This window comes from Lissotriton helveticus, chromosome 8, assembly GCF_964261635.1.
Source record: "Lissotriton helveticus chromosome 8, aLisHel1.1, whole genome shotgun sequence".
In the NCBI taxonomy this organism is placed as follows: Eukaryota; Metazoa; Chordata; class Amphibia; order Caudata; family Salamandridae; genus Lissotriton; species Lissotriton helveticus.
In genome coordinates this window covers 279157726-279180614 of record NC_136069.1, presented here as the reverse complement: position 1 = coordinate 279180614, position 22889 = coordinate 279157726, and the positions used below count along the sequence as shown (strand labels likewise).

Here is a 22889-nt window from a genome sequence, read left to right as displayed (position 1 = left end):
ACACCCACTCACAAACCTACAGCTAACAAAACTCTTATTGCGTTGAACATTATTTACCGGATATGGCCCGGGACACGCGGGTGGCGGTCAATTATGTAGTGTGCCATATTCCAGAAATTTCGCTCAGGTGGTGGGGGGGGCCCGACTTTTAAAAAAATTAAGCAGGGGGGGGGCCCAACCTACAAAAGTTTGAAGACCTCTGTTCTATAGTCTATAAGGTGAGTGTCAGTCAAGAGTTGTTTAGGGGTTTAAACTTCTGATTGAACAAAAACATTTGCATTGACTAACACATATTTAGATGACTCAGCCCTGATCACTAATATGAAATGACACAGGACAATGCCACTAGTTAACAGTTGATCCAAAATACTCCTCTTTACGACGTCACCGCTTCTGACAGAAGCATTTGTAACATAAAAAACGGGAAACAAAAAAGCATTTGCCAGAGACTAAAATTAAGTTTGGAATTTCAGATGTTTTTTTTACATTTTAATTTATTAACTTTTTTACAGTACAACACCAAAGCTTGCAGTAGACATAAAACACATCTTGAAGTATTAGATGCACATTGTCAGAGATATTCGTACATAATCAGAACTACACTTGTTCTTGTCCCGCCTCCCCCCACAAAACAACTCAATGATTCGGGTAGCATAAGTGCCCCTGTAATACGTTAATTAACATAGACCCTCTTTCCCTCCTGCTCACAGTACACATGTCCATCAACATGCTTTTTTTTATTACTCCAGGGCCTCCGGCGCGGCCTCAGCCGCCTCTCTTAGATGCGCAGCAAAGGATTTCAAAATGTCCACAGGCCTAATGCGCCCAGGTACGAGCTCCCAGTATGTATTAAGCGGCTCCTGGCAGTACGCAGCGTCCTGCAACCATGCAGCGCGCAGCGGTGCTGGGCGTCACCCACAGTGCATTGCCACTCTATGCTTTGCCAGTACCAATAGTATTGCCAGTAGCCTGCGGCGCCCCACGGGTGTCTTCTCTACTACCCCAGCAAGCAAGTCACAGGATGTGGTATCAGAGGGCCCCCCACAATATCGCCAAATGTCACGCACACCTCCCGCCAGAACTTCACCGTAGGGCATCCCCAGGCCAAATGGAGGAACGAAGTGTTGGCTGCGGTACCGTGGCACAGCGAGTGCCGTGGCACAGCGAGTGCAGTTCAAGGTCTCGCTGACCCACATTTTCTGCAGCTGTAGGGGCGTGCGGTATATTTTGTTAAAATACAGTTGGGGGATAATCTCTCTGTCTGGCCACAGCAGTACGACCACGTTTCTTCCAGGATCTCCTTACTCAATTCTCGCTCCCATGCCACCCTCGCTAAGCAAACATCCTGTCGGATTGTAATCGAGTAGAGTCTAGTGACTAGTTTATTTGCGTCTCAAGCATCAGGAGGGGATGCTCTGGAAAGTGTCATACATCGCCCTACAAGTCGCCCGCAGTTGATAATAGAACAGTGTGTCAAGTGCCGTCGCTCCTCACGTGGCCAGACTGGGCAGAGAAGCAAGAAGCCTCGTGTCAGGTAACAGGTCTGCAATAGTGTAAGTCCCAAAATCCGTGGCTCTGTCTGCTGCCCCTCTGACCCGCAGAGGGAGGTAAAGTGGATTATCCGATAACTGGGTTGACGGAGCATGCAGGCTCGAGAGACTGGCTTGAAGTCGGAGTCCCTCGCCCACCTCACGCATTCCACAGGGTCGATTTTACCTCGTGGTGCCTTATACTTGCCAAATGCTGCTGTTTTCAGTGGCAACAGCACAGTCCCGTGCTTTAAAAAAGAACACCAAGGGGGTAAGGCCTTCTACCATCTAGTCCCACACTACTGGAACGAACTCCCCTTACACCTCCGTCAATACACGGATTACCTGGCTTTCAGGAAACTGTTGAAAACCTTGCTGTTCTAATCACCTCTCATCAGCTCACCTAGGCCGTCCTAGCGCAGAGATACCCTTATGGGGTGATTCGCGTGCTCTATAGGCACATATAACATAACATAACATTTTCCACTGCCACATTTGGCTGACATGGGGTGGGTTACAGTCAATGATGCAGGTAACTCGTCTGTGCACTGAAGGTGTACACCTGCAAGTCCGGAGCTCCCATTCCGCCCTTCGCCAACGGACGAGTCAGGATCTCATATCTGACTCTGGGCTGACGTCCCGCCCAGGCCAGCGCTACCAAGTTAGACCGTTGTCTTCTAAAGAACCTCGATGTGAAGGGGATCTGGAGGTTTATAAAAAGATATAAGAATTTACGTAGGACCACTATCTTTGCTATTGCAATACAGCCCGCAAAGGACAGCGACAGCCTGTTCCATACTTGTATGCCCGTTTCAAATCATTCAACAGCGCAGCCAAAGTTTGCTCTCCAAATCTCATCCACATCTCTGCTCAGCCAGATCTCCAAATATTTAATAGGTTCAGTGGCCCACCTATAGGGGTAGTTCATGGGGCAGGGGACAGTCGACTCAGTGAGTTGGAAAAGTATCAACTTGTCCCAGTTAATTTGTGCACAAGAGTGCCCTCCGAAACGTATGACCTCCCTCGTCATGGGAGAGATGTTGGTGTTGGGGTCCCAGATATATAATGTTATGTCGTCCGCATATAGTGACATCACCAAGTCCCGTGTAGTGAACCCAACCCGCGCTCCGACTCCGAGTGGTGCTGTCACAGCCTGGCAGCCAATGGCTCTATGGCAACAGCAAAAAGGAGGTGGGAGAGGGGGCAGCCCTGCCTGGTGCCCCTTGTGACCGCACATTTTTCAGATATTTGCCCATTGAGGCTCACTCGAGCCACAGACAGAGAGTAGAGGAGTCGAATCTTCTGTTAAATCCAGGGCTGAATCCGATTTTGGTCAAGAGAGTGAAGAGGAACTGCATTCCAGCGTATCGAATGCCTTTGTGGTGTCAAGGAGCGCCGCCCAGTCCTCATATCAGGGTGGAGGTAGTGCATGACCGAAAAGATGGTGCACAAGTTGTGAGAGGTCCCTCACCCCGGTATGAATCCCGACTGGTCCGGACGAGCTATCAAGGACAGAAGCGGTTGCAGTCGTTTAGGTAAAAGTTTTGCATATATTTTCACATTAATATTTATAAGGGACAGGGGCCGATATGAATCGCATAGTTCAGGCGGTTTGTCCGGTTTCAGGATTGTTACAATTAGGGCCTCGCAGAGCGACGTCTGGAACAGACCCGCCTCCAGGGATTCACGGTACATTTCAATAAGGTGAGGGATAAGCAGGTCAGTGTATTCTTTATAAAAAGCGGGGTTGAGCCCATCCAGACCCAGCACCTTGCAGGCAGGCAGGGCAAAGATGACACGCGCTATCTCCTCCGGGGAGATCGGAGCACCTAAATATTCCCTAAGGTCCATACCTAGCTACAGCAGTTCTATAGTGTCAAGATAAGCTTGCAGTTCACCTTCATCCAGTGTCCCCCGCCGTGTACAGCGTGGCGTAAAAAGAGGACATCACCTCCGGCAGAGCTTCCGAGGGAGAGACCATAAGGCCACTGATTTTCCTGCAGTTTCCCAACGTAGGTCGCGGTATGAGGCTTGCGCAGTAACCCCACCAAGGTCTTGCTGGGTCATCCTCCCCATACCGTCTCTCCGTTGTTTCCTTCCCCAACTATTTTACCTTCCTCTCAGCCTCTTCCGTGTATTTCAATATCTTCTTTCGGAATTCTGATAACGAAGTTGGGTTAGGGTTCGCAGCCTGCGCAATTTCTAATTTACTGATGTCGACCTCTAGCCTACTCAGTGTATCCCGTATTGCTCACAGCACCCCAGCCTGTTTCGCAATGCACTCCCCCCAGATCACCACCTTAAAGGCCTCCCATAGCGTGGAGGACGATGTAACCGACCCAACATTATTAGCGAAGTAGTCACTAGTATCGATGCAGATTTCCTCTGGACCGCGGTGTCACGCAGAGCATGAGGGGTCAGGAGCCAGGAAAAATTGCGAGGAGGAGTCCTCGGTATTGTCATTGTGAGGCGTACAGGGGAGTGGTCAGAGAACGTTCGGGAAGGCGGTCAACCGATACCGTCCAAGTAGCTACATCTTTCGCCAGTAGTCAATGCGTGACCAGGAGCCATAATGTGTGGAGCTACAAGTATCGCTCTTCTACCCTTCGTGCATGTATCTCCATATATCTACTAGCATGTTGTCCTCCACTATGGCCCTAAGAGCGCCTGCTGCCTGCGTATGGTGCTGTCTAGCCCCAGAATGATCAAGCCGACTATCTGGTACAACATTAAAATCTCCACCCCACAACACGTCCCCGGGTGACATGCCTGCCACCAACCTCCAAATCTGCGAGAAGAAATTTGGGTCATCCTGGTTAGGGCCGTATATCGCTACCAGTGTTAGCGGCCGCTGATACAGTCTCCCCGCAATAATGACACATCTCCCCTCATTGTCTTGCTCTGTTTGGTTAGTGGTCGACTGCAATCCCTTCCATAGCAAAACGGCGACCCCACTGCCATAGTTGGAGTTTGCAGATGAGTAAGTCTCGCCACACCACCGGGCACGGAGGCGGGACTCGGTCTCACCAGTCAGGTGCGTCTCTTGCATAAAGCACACATCCATTCCCTTTCTGGTAAGGTAAGCATGTACCAGTCTAGATTTGCGGTGGTCATGAAGGCCACGGACATTTGATGTTAGGCAGGTGACTCTAGCCACACCAACCCATTTGTTTCATAGACATGCACCATAGGGACACAACAAGGGGCCTTAGATAAAAAAGGGGGGGGTGCATTCGCTAACGTTGCGTGCATCCGTAACAGGATTCAAAGCGCATCTGCATAGTTCTCAATCTGCAAGCCCTGTGACCAACCCTGTAAACTATTCCCAACCTCCCACCCTTTTCCAAATTGAAACAGAATATGGTAAAACCCCCATTTTGCAGAACTTACCCCCCAACCCTGTCATCCCACACCAACCCCCCAATCAGGTTTTGATATCCCACCCACCCTCCTCCCTACACCAACTGATTAGACTCTATGAGATCGAGGGACTTATACCGTGAGGGCCTTGCATCTCCTGGCAGTCTCCCCGTCCAACAGTGACAGGGTGGGCAAGCCATTTTTTTTTTTTTAAATCGACGGGTAGTCTAAAAGACATGTTCCAGGTTAATGAGTGTTCTGACCCTGGGGTCTGTGATACAATGGATTGTGTACGACACGCGGCGGCACAGCATCAGAGTGGACGGTTTCAAGTGAGTTGCAGAGCCGCTCAAATCATTGTCACTAGTAGTGCCTCCATCACTGCGTTCAGGGGTCTTGAAGAAGCTGCGCTGTTCATTTTCCAACTTCTTGGCGAACGCCAGAGTAGCCTTAGGATCAGTGAAGAACTGCGTCTGAGTCCTTCTTCTGATGCGCAGTTTAGCAGGATAAATTAGGCGTACTGCATGTCCTGCTTCTGGAGGATCCGTTTGGCTGGGAGAAATTCGCGGCTAGCAGCCTGAACCGCGAGTGTGAAGTCCAGATATAAGGACAGCACGTTACCCTTGTGCCAGACCTCACCCATTTCATGCGCTGAGCGCAGCACAGCGTCTCTGTCACAGTAATTTAAAAGTTTGGCTATAACCGGGCAAGCCGGCGGCCCGGGTGAGGTCTTGGTCCTAAAGATCTGTGCGCTCTCTCCACAATGAAAACCATAGATAGGACATTGCCAAAGAGTTCACGTAGGAGGGTTTCGATGTAATCTTCCATCCGCGTGATGCTAGTGGATTCGGGAATTCCTGTTATGCGGAGGTTGCTCCTTCTGAAGCGAGATTCCAATTCTTCGTTTTTGGCTTTAATAACACCTTGTCCATTTGCAGTAGTTTCTGCTTGTCTGCCGCCAGCGAATCCTCAGTGTCCGACACTCTCGCTTATAACTGCGCAATTTTTGTGTTGTAAGTGTCTACCCTATTTTTCACATGTTCCAGACGGATAGACCATTGGTCCAGTTTAGAATCTATGGTGTTGAGACTGGGCTTGATCTTCAGAAGCAGTGTTTTTAGGTCGTCATTGCGTGCATCATCGTTGTCCGTTTGGGTAGATAGTTCTCCCACCTCCAGATGAGGGTCCTCCTGTCGAGTTTGTCTCCTGCTGTCAAAAGACAGTTTGGATTGTTTGGCGTCCGCTTTACCCATGCTTTTAACCGGGCGGGAGAAAAGCCCAGGGTGGGCCACCATGCAGCAGTACCTAGGCGTGCAGCTCTCTATTCCAAGAGCCCCATTTTGTTCCTCTGTGCGTACTGGGAACATCGCCAACGGGTCGCCAGAGTTGCAGCTGTGCAGAGCGATAAGCGTGGATTCCTCAGAAACAAATCTGGAACATTCGCAAGGACATTTTCATTTCAAATTCTGGGTTCACTTCCATGAAGTACCTGCCTTACTAAGGGGATTAGGTGCATCTTGTCCTTGCTGTGGAGTGATGCAGTAGGTACATGTGGTTTGAACGAAGATAGCAGATGTGGGGACTCAAGCGGAGATGATCCAGACACTGCTATGGGCCCCGCTACTGGAGATTTTAGTCCGCCAGCAGGCAAACTTAACGGGTGAACACGCCATCAGCCGGCGGCGGGGGCCAGCAGTCCTCTCCCAGCCCGGCCCACCATCAACTCCGAGGCCCTCCATGCCTAAGGGGCGCTGCACTGCACAGGGGAAACGAGGGCAGACCTCAGGAGATTCTACACCATTGTGGAGTCCTCTACGAGTTGGCCTCCCCCTCTTTCAGATCGGCACCTGAGGCATCAGCCCTGTTTCCACCATCGTTTTCCACCCCGGCATACAACGGCCAGCACCGGGCTCGGGCCACATTGCTCAGGACCAGGCCAAGGGCGAGGTGGGGTGCAGCCCCAGCTCCTCGGGTCCAACAGACTATTCTGCACCTTCAGCCAGTGTCTGCAGGCCAACCCACCCAGGAGAGGAGCGGAGATTCCAGGGGGCACGTCGCTCCCATTGTGGAGGCCCAGCGGGCCACGAGGGAGGGCCGTGCCATCATCAGAGGTCCCCAGCCCGGTTCACATGCAGGCCCAGGCCTCCATGGTACAGCGCCTATGCCCTTACACCGCCTCCGTCAGTGTCCCAGGGCCGCTTACTTGGGCAGTCGCTCCCGGTCCTCCGGCAACTCCGCTCACCACGCTGCCTCAGGACTCTCCGCACTAGGCCCAGCTTCACTTACCAGCAATTGCCACAGCCGCAGGACGCCTACTGCTGTCACAGCTTCCAATCTGCAGCCTCCACAGTCGCGGTCTGCCAAGCGCAGGCCTCTCCGTCTCCCACCGGGCCAGTCGCGGCCCAGACCAGTAACAGCCCCAACGTAGATAGGAACATGCTGCGCAGTTCCAATGCGCTGCTGTGCGTAGGCCACTGCTCACCAACGAGGGTCTCCACCCCCTCCGTGAACCGCAGAGCGTGAAAAAATCAGAGCACTACGCTCCCCAGGGTATCGGACACTACAGTCGTTTGTCAGGGGGCAGAGTGTGCCCCTGGTCCGCAGGGTCATTACAGATTTTGAGCTTGGCCAGCAGAGCCCACTCAAAGCCATCTTGGACGGTTAAGGCACGCCTCGGCAGAGCCCACTCAAGGTGCAGCCATCTTGCAGCTGGCTAAGCCACGCCCCGGAATTTCAGAACTTAATGGAAACACAGCAATCAAACCTTACCACAATTGCTTAGGAAAAATAGAAATTAACTGGTAGTAAATCCACATATAATTGAAGAAAGGTTGCAAGCCTTATCACTTGATTCACCTAATCTGTTATTAGACTACACAAAATGAAATACATTGATGGACAGTGATAATCTTTAATTTGTTGTTGTCACTGTAAACCGAGTTAGGATCTCCTGTTTTCCAGATACATCTCTGTGTTGGCAGGAAAGCAATTGAACCAAATCAAGTCGTTAGATGAACAATTGCAAAAGTGGAAATGGCCTAACAGATTTTTTCAATGTAAGGTCGGAAAATCGATCTCCCATAATAAAATCTTGTATACTTTACTCACTCCTTTCATCATTCATAAGTTTTACACATTCACCTCTACACCAATGAGAGATCATGTGCTGCTGGGAGCCCAACATCACTCGTTCTTACGGAGAATAACATAGCAAGAGTAGGACCTTTTTCCCACTGTGTCCATATAGGGAGTGTTTGTAGAAGGTGCACAATTTTTTGCAGGCTTCATATCAGACAGTGAGTGCAGAAAAAAATATCTGGCCTGAGTCATATAGGCAACTTACACTTATGAGTAAGTTTACACTTTTGAGGAAGTTTACTACTTTTCGGTACTGACAAACTGCACTTTTATAGTAACTGACACTTTTGTAGTAAGTCATGTAGTGCTAGAGACACTCCTATGGTTTGACACCACTTGATGACCTTTGACTACCATCCTTTTAATTGACTTTTGGTGTTTTACTTTACCCTAGCTTGAATGTACGTCCTGCATATGCCTTGTTTCCCTTGAAGATTTCCTCTGTGTAATCTTGCAGTCATAAAGTGGGAGCTGTCACCGAGTAGAATAGCCTTGCCAGGAACAGAACATGTGGGATGTGCATTTGAAAGCATGAGGGAGAGAGATGTGGAATGTACTTTCTATTCTTGAAGTACAGTGTTATGAGCAGTGGTGCACAAATGTACATTGTGTTGTACATTGGCAGATGAAGTGTATGATGCTATAGGCAGTGGTGCACAAATGTGGACTGTGATGTACATTGGAAAGTATTATGAAGTTCTTACTGTTGGCTTTGACATGCCCTCATCTCATCTTGAATCCTGACTCCGTCTTGCTAGAGCTTTCTGCGACCACAGGCAGGCCCCCAGATTGCTCAAGTTGTTTATCCACATTCAAGGTTGTTTTATTTTCTGCTGGATGGAGGCTTTCGTAAGCTTCGCTGGGACAATGTGTGGGAAGTGTGTTTGGTGCCTTTCAGAGCAGAGATTATTGTTGCCAGAGAAATGTGTGGAATGTACTGCTCTGTCTCGGAGTCAAAATTCAGGGGCCTGGCCAGCTTCTGTCTTGACCTTGACACAGACCTGTACAGTCAGCTCGGTTTTTCGTAACAGAAGAAAGGGGGTGAGGTTTCTAGAACTTTCGTCTCACATTGAGTAAAAGGTATTAAAGGCAAAGGATCTTGGCAGGCAGATTGGGAGCTCAGTTGAGGGGCAGACGTGTCGGCACCAAAAACTTGGGATTTGGGTCCCGGTCGGGAGTCCTGCCTGGCTATTGACTTTGTGATGTGTGTGAGTGACTTTGTATGCACATCCAAGTCTCCAGTGATTATAATCATCTGAGGTGTTTTCATTGTGAGGTGTGGGTGCCTGAGTTCACATTCAAGTCTCTCTCCAGTGGTTGTAATCATCTGATGTAATTGGTGTATATATCTTTCTGATTTCTTGTAGGACATCCATTATGATCTGCTTGTGCATTTTATTATTATTGTTCATGCATTTAAAAGTTGCATGTGCCCAGTGTGTTATTATTGCTTATATATATATATATATTCACAGAAAAAACCATAGGTTATAGACCATATATAGTTAGGAATTAGCATTTACAAAACCTTGAAAATTCACTGAAAAAACCATAGGTTATAGACCATATATAGTTAGGAAATAGCATTTAGAAAACCTTATTTTACTCACACAAAACCATTGAAATTCCATATATAGTTAGTTGCACTAACTATATATCGCGCACCTGCAATCCACTGCTGATGATGTCACATATTACATCATTCATGACATGGTCAGTGACATCACTGATGACATCACTGATGACATCTCAAATGACATCACTGATGACATCACTGATGACATCTCATTTGACATTACTGATCACATCACTGATGACATCATTCATGTGATGATACAATGAACCTCTTCAGACTCTAATATAACCTTAGATACACTCAGTGTAAACAGACACTCACAGACTGTCACTCATCCATGGAGTTACTCACACACCTAGTCAGTCTTGCAAAGAATCAATCACACCTCGATTTCCTCAACTATATAGTTATACACACCTTACTTATTGGAACATATAATAACACATATTTACTCTGTTATACAATCCCTGATACAAGTTCACAATAATCCATACAGCCACTCACACATTCACTGGCTCTTATGCACAGTTATTTATATATGTCAACTATCACATGTACTGTGTTTTACATATGTACTTACTTTGACATGTAGCACTGAGATATCCATTCACTCACCAATACACTCATGCACACAGTCAACCGCCCATACAGATGTTTCCACATGCACTTTTGAACCCATACATCTAGTGAATCAACTGCTCACACATCTATGCACAGAGTCATACACCTCCCAGACACCCACACACACACTCAGTCTCCCATACAAATACTTGGGCAACTAATCAATAACCCATATAGTTAGTCATATAGCTAATGATCAACACATGCATCAGATTACAAAACAACAGACACAATGATGCACAATTTAAAACAGTTTAGTCACTAACCCATGCACTCAGTGAGACTCATTTAATCACTCACTTATACAGTCAGTCATGCACCTACTAAATCCTTCATCCAGACACTTATACATCCACTCATTCTTCAATATGTAAGACATATTTTAACTTTACAGAAGCATACAGTCACTGGATGTTGTCATCAGTGATGTCATCAGTGATGTCATTTGAGATGTCATCAGTGATGTCATCAGTGATGTCACTGACCATGTCATGAATGATGTAATATGTGACATCATCAGCAGTGGATTGCAGGTGCGCGATATATAGTTAGTGCAACTAACTATATATGGAATTTCAATGGTTTTGTGTGAGTAAAATAAGGTTTTCTAAATGCTATTTCCTAACTATATATGGTCTATAACCTATGGTTTTTTCAGTGAATTTTCAAGGTTTTGTAAATGCTAATTCCTAACTATATATGGTCTATAACCTATGGTTTTTTCTGTGAATTTCATTGGTTTTTTAACAGCTAATATCTGTAGCTGTAAAATGTATTCTTCTTTAAATCCAAAAATATATTTGATATGTTTATGAATAATTTTTTTTTAAAATATTTTTTTTTCTTCGTTCCCGCTTCGCGAATCGGGAAGCTTCCCGTTAGCTGACCTTGATGCCGCGAAATAGACCGCGAGCCGGTAAACGTTTCTTTACCGCAAGTGCCGCGTTAGAAAACAACATCGTGACGCCTCCCGTCCGCATGACGTTCCACGTTGTCGCTTGATACGTCATATGACGTGCTACGTTAGCGAACTGGTACGCGAAGCGAGTGCCAAAGCGCAGGTTTCTGGAAGCAAACCGGGAGGCCCTGCAAAGCGCTTAACGTAAACACAGCAAGTCATGTGACTTGGTAATAACACTTTTCATTGGTTCATTTCACTTTTGGTTTCCTAATGATGTAAGACTAGGTCATATAATCTAAAATGAACACTTTTAATTGGTTGAGAACTCTTATTTTTCCCAAATGATGAAAATCCCTCCTTCTTTCCTCACTCTGACTTTCATCATTGTGAGAGAAAGACCCTTTGTGATCACTGAGCAATGGCTTCTTTAGTAGCTTCAGCTGGTGCTTCCCCACCACCTCCACCACATCCAAGGAAGAGTGGACCACCTGCTCAAGTTGTAATTCAACAAGAAGAAGAAGAAGAGGAACAGGAGGACGAGCACGAAGAGAGGCAGTTTTTGCCTGAGCAGCCCAAGACGTCTCACCGGAAAGAAAACTTCATTTGGCAATTTTTTAAAATTCCCAAAGGTCAGAAAAAAGTAAATGCAAGATACGTAACTTGCCTTATATGTCAAGATAGACTGTCCAGAGGGACCGACAAAAAATACAGTTTCGGAAACTACACAATGCATCGCCATATGACTAGGTGGCATCCTAACAACTACAGTGCTGCACAGTTTCGGAACGACCTAGATAATCTCCCTATTATGGCCAGAAGATCTGTTGTACCGGAAGTAACGGGACCAGAGGGCAGGGAGATGGTGCCAAATATACAAATGAGATTTGGTGAAGTAAAACACACCTGCGTATTTTGCGATGGATTCATTTCCTACGGAGAAAGAAGCATCACTCTGATCAACAGAGCTATTGACTATCATATGCAAGTTTGTCCGAAACGCCCAAAATAATAAATACTTCTTTTTTTTGTTTTGTTGCTCCTGTTGAGCCCTTTACAATGAATCGTTTTCATTGCCCCCTCCAAGAAAAACCCAAAAAAATATAAAACTGTTCCGAAAAATTCAAAAACAGTAAAAAAATGTTCAGAAAAATAAAAAAAAAAGTTCTTTTCAGAACTACCTCCCCGTTATTAAAAAATTGGTACAATATTTGGAACTGTGCCAACCTCTATTTCTCTTAGTTCGCTTCCTAGTTCGCTCGCTGGTACGCGAACTGGAAGCGAACCAAAAACAGTAAGTATAAGGGAAGGAAACACACACTTATGTTAAAAGAAAGACAGCTATAGGGGAGTAAACTAGAGATACTATTACCCATAATCCACTACTGATGATGTCACATATTACATCATTCATGACATGCTCAGTGACATCATCAGCAGAGGATTGCGGGTTTTTTGGCAACATGCCTTATCCACGGTTTAATAACGCTGCCTTTTGCTTTATATAAGTTTTCAAATTGTATGAAATATATACCAATAGGTCTTTATGAACCTTTAGGTAGTGCTTTTGTTCATGAGGTCTGGTCGCTTCCATACACATACAGATGTTTCAAAGATGATCAAGAAGTTTATCTGAATGGAGAGGAATGCACTGAGACGCCAGATCATTCACTAATGTGTAGGCACATACAGTTACACGATTCATGCAACAAACACCGACCAAATATGGCTTGCGTGTTGCAAGGCACGCCAGTTCCTGCTATCATCCCCACGTTCAAGTTGTTGGAAAATGGTAGTTATTTGATGCTCAATAATGAAGATTGTTCTGAGTTAATTAAAAGTATTCCTTTTATCGTAACAGTAAGTGAACGGGTTATTTGCTGCAGAAATGTTCTATTTCCTCCCACACATGAACATAGGGAGTTTTCAATCTGGCCACAAATACCAACCTTGGGACACGTTTCAACGGCATGACAAGAATAAGAGCTCTTTTGTCTCAGAGAGAGGTGGCCTTGAGTTCGGCCCGTGAAACTTTCGTACTTCACATAGCGAACACCCGTACACAGGTTTGCCTTTCAATTTCAGCAACATGTTTCCGACTATCTTTAACGCATCCTCCACAAAATCCCTGGCACACTTTTTTAAAGTTGTTACCAGTGGTCTCGTGACTTCATTTGAGAAAATCTTTGGAGTCATCCCTGCTCCCTTTCATTCCATTTTCTCCACTCTGGTTCGTGGATTGCATTTTTACTTGCATTACCAGCGGACGCTCTTGTGCTTTTTTACATTTTTAAATATGGATGTCCCTCCTATGCAACCTCCGACCCTGCAGCTGCTGACACTGTTCCGCAATCGCATGCTAGAATATTATGGCACAATGCCGTTGGCGATATTAAGCACGGCATATGGATTATCTTTTCGGTTCTCCTACTTCACCTGTGTCCAGCCTGTATTTCACTGCCTGACCTGTGATTTCGATTGGGCCATTGATTTGTGTCTCTGCGGACCGGTTTCTCCTGACGTCGACTTTAATCAGCTGATGACTCCTATCATTACTCACGAGTTGATTTGTCCTGGCGAAAGGATTATGGCTGTGGCATTGATGCATGGACTACTTGGTCCCTGGAATTTACTGGCGGCAGCACAGTCTTTCTTGGAACACAGCTTTCTTGAAAACCCACCGAGCTGTCCTCTGATGGTGATAGAGGATCCGGTGCTGGGAGAGCACGTATGTTCTTTTCCGCTTTTAAATTGGATGGCTGAACTGTTTTCGGATGAAGACGGTGACTTCCTATTGGAGGCTGTTGCAGCTTATTTTGCATACACAGTTATGTCATAGACCTTTTTCATGTTTGATATGCTGAGTACTAGCATTTCATTGACAATTCATTGACTTATATGTCAAGTTTTTATTATTTACCTTGCCTATTGGCTTAAGACTCGATAAAGTACTTGGCTGTTTTATTTTTCTTTAGCATTGAATTTTCCTAGTTTTTAATGCTTTACCTTGCGGACCGTCCACATATAAACTTGCAATCTGCTCTCATGAGATGGCACTTCTATTATCTTATTCAGTTCGTTTCCGGATCATGAGGAGGTGTCATCTAGGTCCTGGATATCTTTACACCGTGTTAAGTTAGCATGGGCTCATTACCGGTTTAAACGCCATTTTTCCTTTTTTGCAACTTCTGCACACGACACTTAGTTGTTGCTTTAGCTTTCCACCTAGTAGTTCATCGTGGTTTACATGAGAATAATATGTTATTGGTCTACTATCTGCTTTACTTGTTAAACTATATCTGTACAGCGAGTGCTAAAGTTTCAAGAACAACACGATACAGAATTGTTATGAGGTCTGATCTCCACGACTTCATACTCATAACATAAGTGCAACTTCTGCCAATTCTGGGCATGAGGCGGGTTTTATATTGCTTTGCCGAACACACATACACAACAGTTGATGCGGTTCACATGAAGAGAGAGCTGGTGTATGCTGATGTGATTCCTTCAAATCTAAGACACTAAAGTATGGACACGCCCTAAACCAACACAAAGAGACCTTCTTAGCAAATAATATAATATGTGTATTAGGGAGGGTGAGATATAAGCAGCCGCGGGCCGTGGAGGGAGTTACGATGGGGCAGGGAGGCGGGGAGGGGGAGAAGCAGGGTGGAGCCCTCTCTACCTTGCCCCTCCCCCTCCCCGCCTCCCTGCCCCACCGTAACTCCCTCCACGGCCCGCGGCTGCTTATAAGTGTTGCTAACTCTTATTCATTTACAGCATGTTAACATACTGTCACCATTCGCTTTTTATGTACTAGTAACTATGCTGGTAATTTTGCTACTGATAATATGTGTACTTGTATTCTCCACCCTGCTTCTCCCCCTCCCCGCCTCCCTGCCTCACCGTAACTCCCTCCACGGCCCGCGGCTGCTTATAAGTGTTGCTAACTCTTATTCATTTACAGCATGTTAACATACTATCACCATTCACTTTTTATGTACTAGTAACTATGCTGGTAATTTTGCTACTGATAATATGTGTACTTTTATTATCTAAGGTACTACGCCTGAGAAGACGGCATTAGTAAATAAACATTTCAAATACACATGTGTTCTTCTTAACTCCATGTTCTGGTTTCTAAGAAATATATAACGACCGACTGTTCATGAGTTCCACGTATCCTGAGGTACTATAAGTTCATATTCTGGATTGTCTAAACATTGAGAGTTTGTTATATCCAATGTGACACTGTACCTAGCTTGCTAAATAGTTTTTGATTACTAACGTGAGTTTTGGGACACCCTAATTCGCCGAGGTTCCAATCCTCTGTCCACAGTTCTGTGTGAGAACAGAAACCCTGCGACAGGGGCACCCCCGACCCTTGCTGGAGCTTCATCACACTTGCGATACAACTCCAGCAATGCGCCACCTTGACGGCACAGATACATCACGCATCTGTGCTGTTTTTGCCCCATGATGCGCCGCATTGTAAATGCAGCACACCATAGGTGACGGAACAGCGGCACAGAATGACTAACACATCCCTGGTGATGCGCCAGTCATCATAAATCTATCCCTATGCTTCTTATCTTGTTAGAGATGAACCGCCATATGTATCATCAAAGTTATTTGCATTTCCTAAATAGCGAACTTTAAGGAATAAATAGCGATTCTTTACCATTCCTAGTTTGCGATGAGCTATTTGCTAATTAGCCGAATGTAGCCCAATGAAGCCCAATGTAGCCCAATGTAGCCCAAAGATGGCCGCCAGACACACAAAAAAACAAATGTAGCCCAAATATCAGCCAGATGTAGCCCAACTATAGCCCAGTGACAGAATGACCAATCAGCTTCGCAAACCTCCGTTACGCGAAGCGGAGCGCTGTTACAGATATATATCTTTTTTTGAACGTTAATTTCTCAAAATCCACTGGAGCACATATATTGAGACCTAGCAAAGGCACATCGGGCTACCAGTCCCTAATATTTTGCCAAGTTTCGTGCAAATCCATTCAGCCGTTCAATTATTATTTTTATTATTTTTTTTTGCCCCGCGGGGCCCTTTTAAAACCTCGACATCAAACCTAGGGGGTCAGCGAGGATCTACTATGCCCCCTTATAGTTATTTCCCCCTTTGTTTTGACCTCCTCTTGTCTCTCGATCCTACCGAGAGACAAGATGGCGGCCGCTACGGACTGTTTGGAATGTTGACAGACGCCGGAGAACCAATCAGCTTCGCTTCACAAAGCTCCATTGCGCGAAAAGTCCGCGAACCAGAGCGCTAACCGGTCCGCTGTTACAGATATATATCTTTTTTTAAACGTTAATTTCTCAAAATCCACTGGAGCACATATATTGAGACCTACAAAAGGCACATCGGGCTACCAGTCCCTACAATTTTGCCAAGTTTCGTGCAAATCCATTCAGCCGTTCGGGCTAAAAGTGAGGCCAACCGCCCTATGGAAAACTCAATGTTAAAAAGACGTTTTGGGACCCCCCTTTTTTCTCGGCCCCCACTGGACGAACCCCCCCCAAATTTTCAAGGGCTGCTCAGAAACAAAATGTGCCATTTTCCTGAAAATTTCAGCCAATTCCGTCCACAAACGCCAAAGTTATTAGACATAGAATTTTCAAAAAACCCATAGAGAAAAAATCCTAACTATATATACCTACTGGCGACCGCCAGTAGGTAATATATATATCTGTATATATATATATATATATATATATATATATATATATATATATATATATATATATATATCTTGCCTTAGCTCCCCAGCATAGAGACAAATTGAGTCGCACACTTGACAGTGGAATACAGCGGTTTATTCAAGGTAAAAACGTTCCTGTTTCCTAATGCATTTCGGCTATCATTAGCCTTTCTGAAAGGGCGGAACGCTGACAGAACCCTGGTTAGTCTTTTGCTTGCTTTAATTGGATATTAGCCCCCTGGTGGGCGCCGACAGAGCCAATCTTTTAACCCCAAGCATGCTGGTATTTGCAGTCCTGTCTTGTCCACGAGTGGGTTGGTATCCCTTGAAGGTAGCCGCTGTCTGCCCCGGTAATTCCCTGCAGACACCTTTTCATGTAGCAGGGATCCAAAACCGGAGTCCAGTCCCCGGAGGCTGCCGGTTGCCCTTTAAATGGTTTTCACCGTAACTCTGGGATATATATATATATATATATATATATATATATATATATATATTCATATATATTTATATATATATCTATATATATAGATATATATAAATATATAGATATATATTACTTCAATTTACGTTTGCTTGCCAATCCGATTTAACAGGTGCAAAGTGATTTCTTCAACCCTTACACCTCCATGAGGCGTTTTGGCCTGAACAGGCCTTGATCACATGACACGGCTGCAGAGTAACCTTCCATATTTAAAGTGACAAGTGCATAAACACGTGGTGCAAATTTAGCATAGACAGTGAAGACATATTGTCAGAGTCAGTTGCATCGTTTTGGCCTAAGAGGACTATTAACATGATCTCATAAAATAAGATAAGTTAAAATATCAAATAAGAGCAATACTTTGTTATAATATATAAAAAATTATTATGTACATATTAACAACAATACAGTACAATTCATTATTGTACACACAGTGTGTTGAATGACCTTGTTGATTTGTATGAGGACTTAGTAGTACCTGTACTTATTCTTATTTGTAATATCATGTCCTATGTGACTATGTCAGCTAACTCTGTAGCCCAAGTGGGCCTGCTCACATCGCTTCTCTATATTAAATATTTAGTTATAAAGTGCATTGGTGCATTTACTATCTTAAAGTGCCACCCTAATGAACAAAAATGTTCACAAAATGCAAACTTAAATAAGTGGAGTTTAAAATAGATGGGACTTAACGTTTTGCATATAAGGGATATGTATCTTTGGTATGTGTTCTGCATTTGTAGATGTTACAGGTAAGTGTATAAATCCTCGCTAGAATTGCGTCCTTGCAGACTTTGTGTGTCGAGCTCAATGATATAGTGTGTTTCAAGTTTCCTTAATTCCGCTTTCCGATTGCACCCTCGCCTTAAAGTGGGGACCGAGTCAACAACAAAGTATTTAAGATGTTCTAAATTATTGTTGTGGGTGTCCTTGAAGTGGCGTGCCACCGGGTATGCTGGGTCTGAGTTGGTGATTGCCCTAGGTGTTGGAGTATTCTCTTGTGGACTTGCAGTTTTATGCTGCCCACATACTGCAGTCCACAAGAGCACTCAAACACGTATATTGCATACTACGTTTTACATGTAAGGAACTTTCTGATGTTAATGGGTTCGACTCTAAAGGGTGTTTTGTAGGTTGTCTTGTTTATACCTAACCGGCAAGGACGACAAGCAGTGCATTTGATGTACCCCTTCCTTTGAGTTAACCAGTTAGTTGCTGCTTTAACTTCCGGGCTACTGCTTACTAATGCATCGCTCAAAGAGCTTGCCTTTCTGAATGTAATAGTTGGATTTTTAGGCAGAATACCACCTAGTAGTGGATCGCTTAGTATAATAGGCCAATTTTTGTTGATTATCTTACGCAATTTGTTTTTTTGCTTATTGTACATAAGGATTAACCTTGTGTTCAGATCTTTCTGTTGTGTTGCTATGGTACTTGGCTCTTTACAGGAAGTGGTGGTTAGCAACTTCGATCTATTTGGTGCTCAAGTTTTTCTAATTGCAATTTCAATTGTTCTTTCTGATTACCCTCTGGCCAAGAACCTCTGTTTGCTGTCGTTTTGGGCGCTGACTAGGTCACTGTCATTGCTGCATATTCTCCTGATTCTAAGCATTTCTCCGTAAGGGATGCTGTGCACCAAATGCTTAGGATGGTGATGATGATGATATAACATCAACAACAGAGGACATTTGGAGAAATGCCCGGCGCTAGTTCCCAGATCCCTGTTTTCCTTTCAGGGAATAGTCACACATTAGGTTATGCACTGAGAAAAACCACACTCTTTGCATCTTAAGTGTCCATGCAAAATTCTTTTATTGTCTTCCGTCCTTGTTAAAACACGAAACAAGTTGGTTGTGGCAGAGGAGACAAGTTGGTGTATTGGGGTCGTTATATCGATGACGTTTTTATAATCTGGCATGGTACTGTCCCTGAACTCATTCAATATGATGAGTATTTGAATTCCAATTCTTTTAATATTTCTTTGAGTTTGGAATATAGTAATGAAAAAATATGCTTTTTGGATGTAGAGCTTCACATTGAAAATGGTAGACTTGTATCCAAGTTGTATAGGAAACCTACTGTGACTAACTCTGTCCTTCATGCTGGCTCTGGCCATTCTAGAAAACAGATAGAGAATATCCCCTATGGGGAGTATTTACGTGCTAAGAGAAACTGCACACTAGAGTCTGACTATATTACTGAGGAAGGGTGTATTACTGAGCGGTTTTTACAAAGAGGATATTGTAAGGAGATTATACTGAAAGCGAGACTAAGAGCAAGTAAACTCTGCCAATCAGACCGTCTCAAACTAAAATCTAAAAAGAGGAGTTCTGTCAATGAAGTAAATAATGGTATACGGTTTATTACAACATTTATTGAAGGCAATAAAGAGGTTTACAACTGTCTAGTGAAACATTGGAGCATTTTACGTTGAAATAAGGATCTACAGATGTTACTCCCAGTCAAACCCCTGATCACGTATAGGAAATCGCCTACGTTACTCAATATGCTTAGTCCAAGTGATACTGTTACTTTCTTACCAGAAGTAAGGGAACCTTCTGCTATACCTTGGTTGAGCTCTCTACCTGAGAGATGCTTCAAATGTTCGAAATGTATAAGCAGGAAATATGTGACTAACAATACTACAAACTTTAATGATTCCTCAAACGAGAAACAGTATAAAATCAATTCCTTCATTAACTGTAACATAACACACTGTGTCTATATCATGTATTGTGTATGTAAAAAGCAATATGTATTGTCAACTACACGCAAACTGAAAGAAACATGGAAGGAACACATCAGGGCAATTAAGAATAGAGATCCTAAATATCCGATGGCACTATATTTTAGTTTAGAACATAGGATAGAAGACCTTCTAGAGATAAGATTTACAGGCATTGAAACAGTTAAAAAGGATAGGAGAGGTGGTGACAGGGACAAAAAGGTTAGATTCGGGGAAATCTATTGGATTAACAAACTTAAAACGGTTATCTTTGGTCTGAACCTCGATAGGGAACTTTATACATGATTGCAGAGCAATAATATGAGTTGTGTATGGACTATTAAGTCTTTGACTTTTTTACGGATTTGATGGTAGCTAGGTTCAGTAGTAGGTATCAAATATAAAGAGAACTTATATTACAACGGTCATATGTGACCAGTGTAATTTTCCTCTCTTCTTGGTAATCAGTTTTACATGTTTTATATTTGTTTTTGGCTGCGTGATTAGGCATATCTCTAATATATATATATATATAGTTTCTAACATGGTTGAATTGGTGTAGAGGTATTGGTCTAGGCGTACATTAGATATTTGAATAGGGAGTTGTAGCACCCCAAATGTAAGCGGTTAAGATAGCTTACCTACATAGGTTATTTCACTTGCATATAGAGGATAAGGGTTTGAGATCAACCTTAACTGCTGTTTCTCTTTTTCTTTTTTCTTATATTATTTGTTTTAGGATTATTCATTATACATTTATTTTTGCATTTCCATCATCTGTGATCGGTTTTATTATATGCGCTATATGTTTATTTACTCTAGCTTTAAGAATTTTAGCTATTGAGGGGAAGCTGAGATAGCTCACTTGAATTTATTTTCACTTTTGAATATTTTTTCACTTTTCGATTAGCGGTGACCAGGGTTCAAGACCCATCCCCTCGTGTTTTTGTATTTTTTCTTTTTATTATTTCTACACATATTCTCCTTATATCTCAGTCTTTTGTACTCTTTGTCTATTTCTACCTTTCTGGTTTTTGATGTATTTGTAAGGTGAAATAGACAATGTGCGGCTCATTGCCATGTGTGTTCCGGAATTCAAATTTAATTGGTAATTAAGTTCTGAGCAGTTAGACCAATTGAGACTACCTGGGACTAAAAATAGGGGTTCTTGTTCTGTTTACCTCAGTAACTGACTAGTGTTCATATCGATGGGAGGCTTTAGCTGGTTTTCCTGGTAAATCTATTGTGGAGCTGTACTCTGTAACTGCTAAGGTGGGTGTCACTGTAGGCATGTATCTGAGAGGCTGTATTTATATCTAGACTAAGTACGTCTGCCCTATAACTTTCCTTGTTTTTTTTTTTAGACTAAGTACTCCTGTCCTATAATTTTCCTCTTTGGCTTTTTTGAATCTTGAAAAAATGTGGGAAATCTTACACTAAAAAGAGATAATTGTTATGGTATGTTGGGCACGGTGCGCTATGTCTTCAACATTTTTATTCTCTAGAATCTTAGCTACTGAGGGTGAGCTGGGATAGAGCACTTGAAGTTAACTGTCATTTTTTGGAGTAGTAGTGACCAGGGTTGAAGACTTGCCCCCTCCTGTTCTATTGTATTCTTTCTTTTTCTTTTTGGTATATTTTACTCTATACTATCTCTTTATATATTTTCCTCATGCTTTGACGAGTGCTTGCCTGCGGTTGGCTTAGCCATCACTGGGGTGCTCTTCTTAGTTCTGGAGGTCTCGGCGTTGTAGATTAATATGGATGGAATTTTTCTGTTGTTAGATTGTTTTTAAACTTTGCAGACAGAAGTCAGCTTGATATTTTTACTTACAGAGTGCCATAGTTGATTACTATTCTATTTAGATATTGGAAGTTTATATTATGAAGTTCCTTTATCCAGAGTTGAGAAGATGACGGAACTGATAAGTGGTTTGTCTTATTATCAACAGCCCTGAAGAAGCGAATTAATTTCGCGAAACATGTGTTGACTTGGCTATTCTGTACAACTACTAGGTGAAGAGAATTTTGTGATCAAGCATATGATTTCCTTCAAATGTTACTTCTACCGAAGTTGAAGACAACTTGTTTCGTGTCTGAACAAGGGCGGACGGCAATAAAAGAATTTTGTATGGACAATTAAGATTCAAAGAGTGTGAATATATATACATTTGAATGTTGTTCATTTGACATCTGGGAAAGCCTTTCTGTTAGAGAGCATTGCATGAATAAAAACCCAAGCCTTATTCTGAAAAGAGAGTCTTTGATATGTTTAATTTTATAAAGTGAAATCCCTCTCTAGGGGGTGTGGTGTCTATTGCTTTGTTGTGTTTGAGCCACCGTGTGGTATTCTGTATTATTTGCAAGTGCGAAGCAAGACAGTCCATCACTACACATACCCAACCACTGTTACTACAACACTCACTCATAGAAAGTAATGGTGGCAGGAACTTAATACAAAAGTGTAAGCTACTACAAAAGTTTACGTTACTAAAAAAGTGCAGTTTGTGGCTACTGAAAGCAGTAAACGTAGTCAAATGTATAAGTTTCCACAAAAGAGCAGTTTGTGAATAACATTTTGTAGTAAGTTTTGTAGTACTACTGTAGCACTACAAAACACACTACAAAGTGCAGTTTGTGAATCAGACCCAGAGTATGAAGCCTATTTACAAACAAATGTATATGTGATGTAGTAGTAAGAAGCAGGAGTCCTTCTTCACATACTCCTACATGCCGTTTGTGAATTGGAACTGAAATAACCAACTCTCTATTAGTAATGGTGCAAAGAGGACATAGTACTTTCTATTTCTGCTAATTGTATATGAATATTTCCTGAATATT

The 22889-nt window shown here is 43.5% G+C and overlaps 2 protein-coding genes across 4 annotated transcripts in view; one reads left to right on the top strand and one right to left on the bottom strand.

Moving 5' to 3' along the window:
• The window catches only part of ELMOD1 (ELMO domain containing 1), a 420914-nt gene that overhangs the window by 337694 nt on the left and 60331 nt on the right, over positions 1 to 22889 (bottom strand). The gene's annotated exons all lie outside the window — the stretch shown is intronic.
• LOC144773733 (zinc finger BED domain-containing protein 5-like) overlaps positions 1 to 22889 on the top strand; it is a 40287-nt gene that overhangs the window by 11613 nt on the left and 5785 nt on the right. The gene's annotated exons all lie outside the window — the stretch shown is intronic.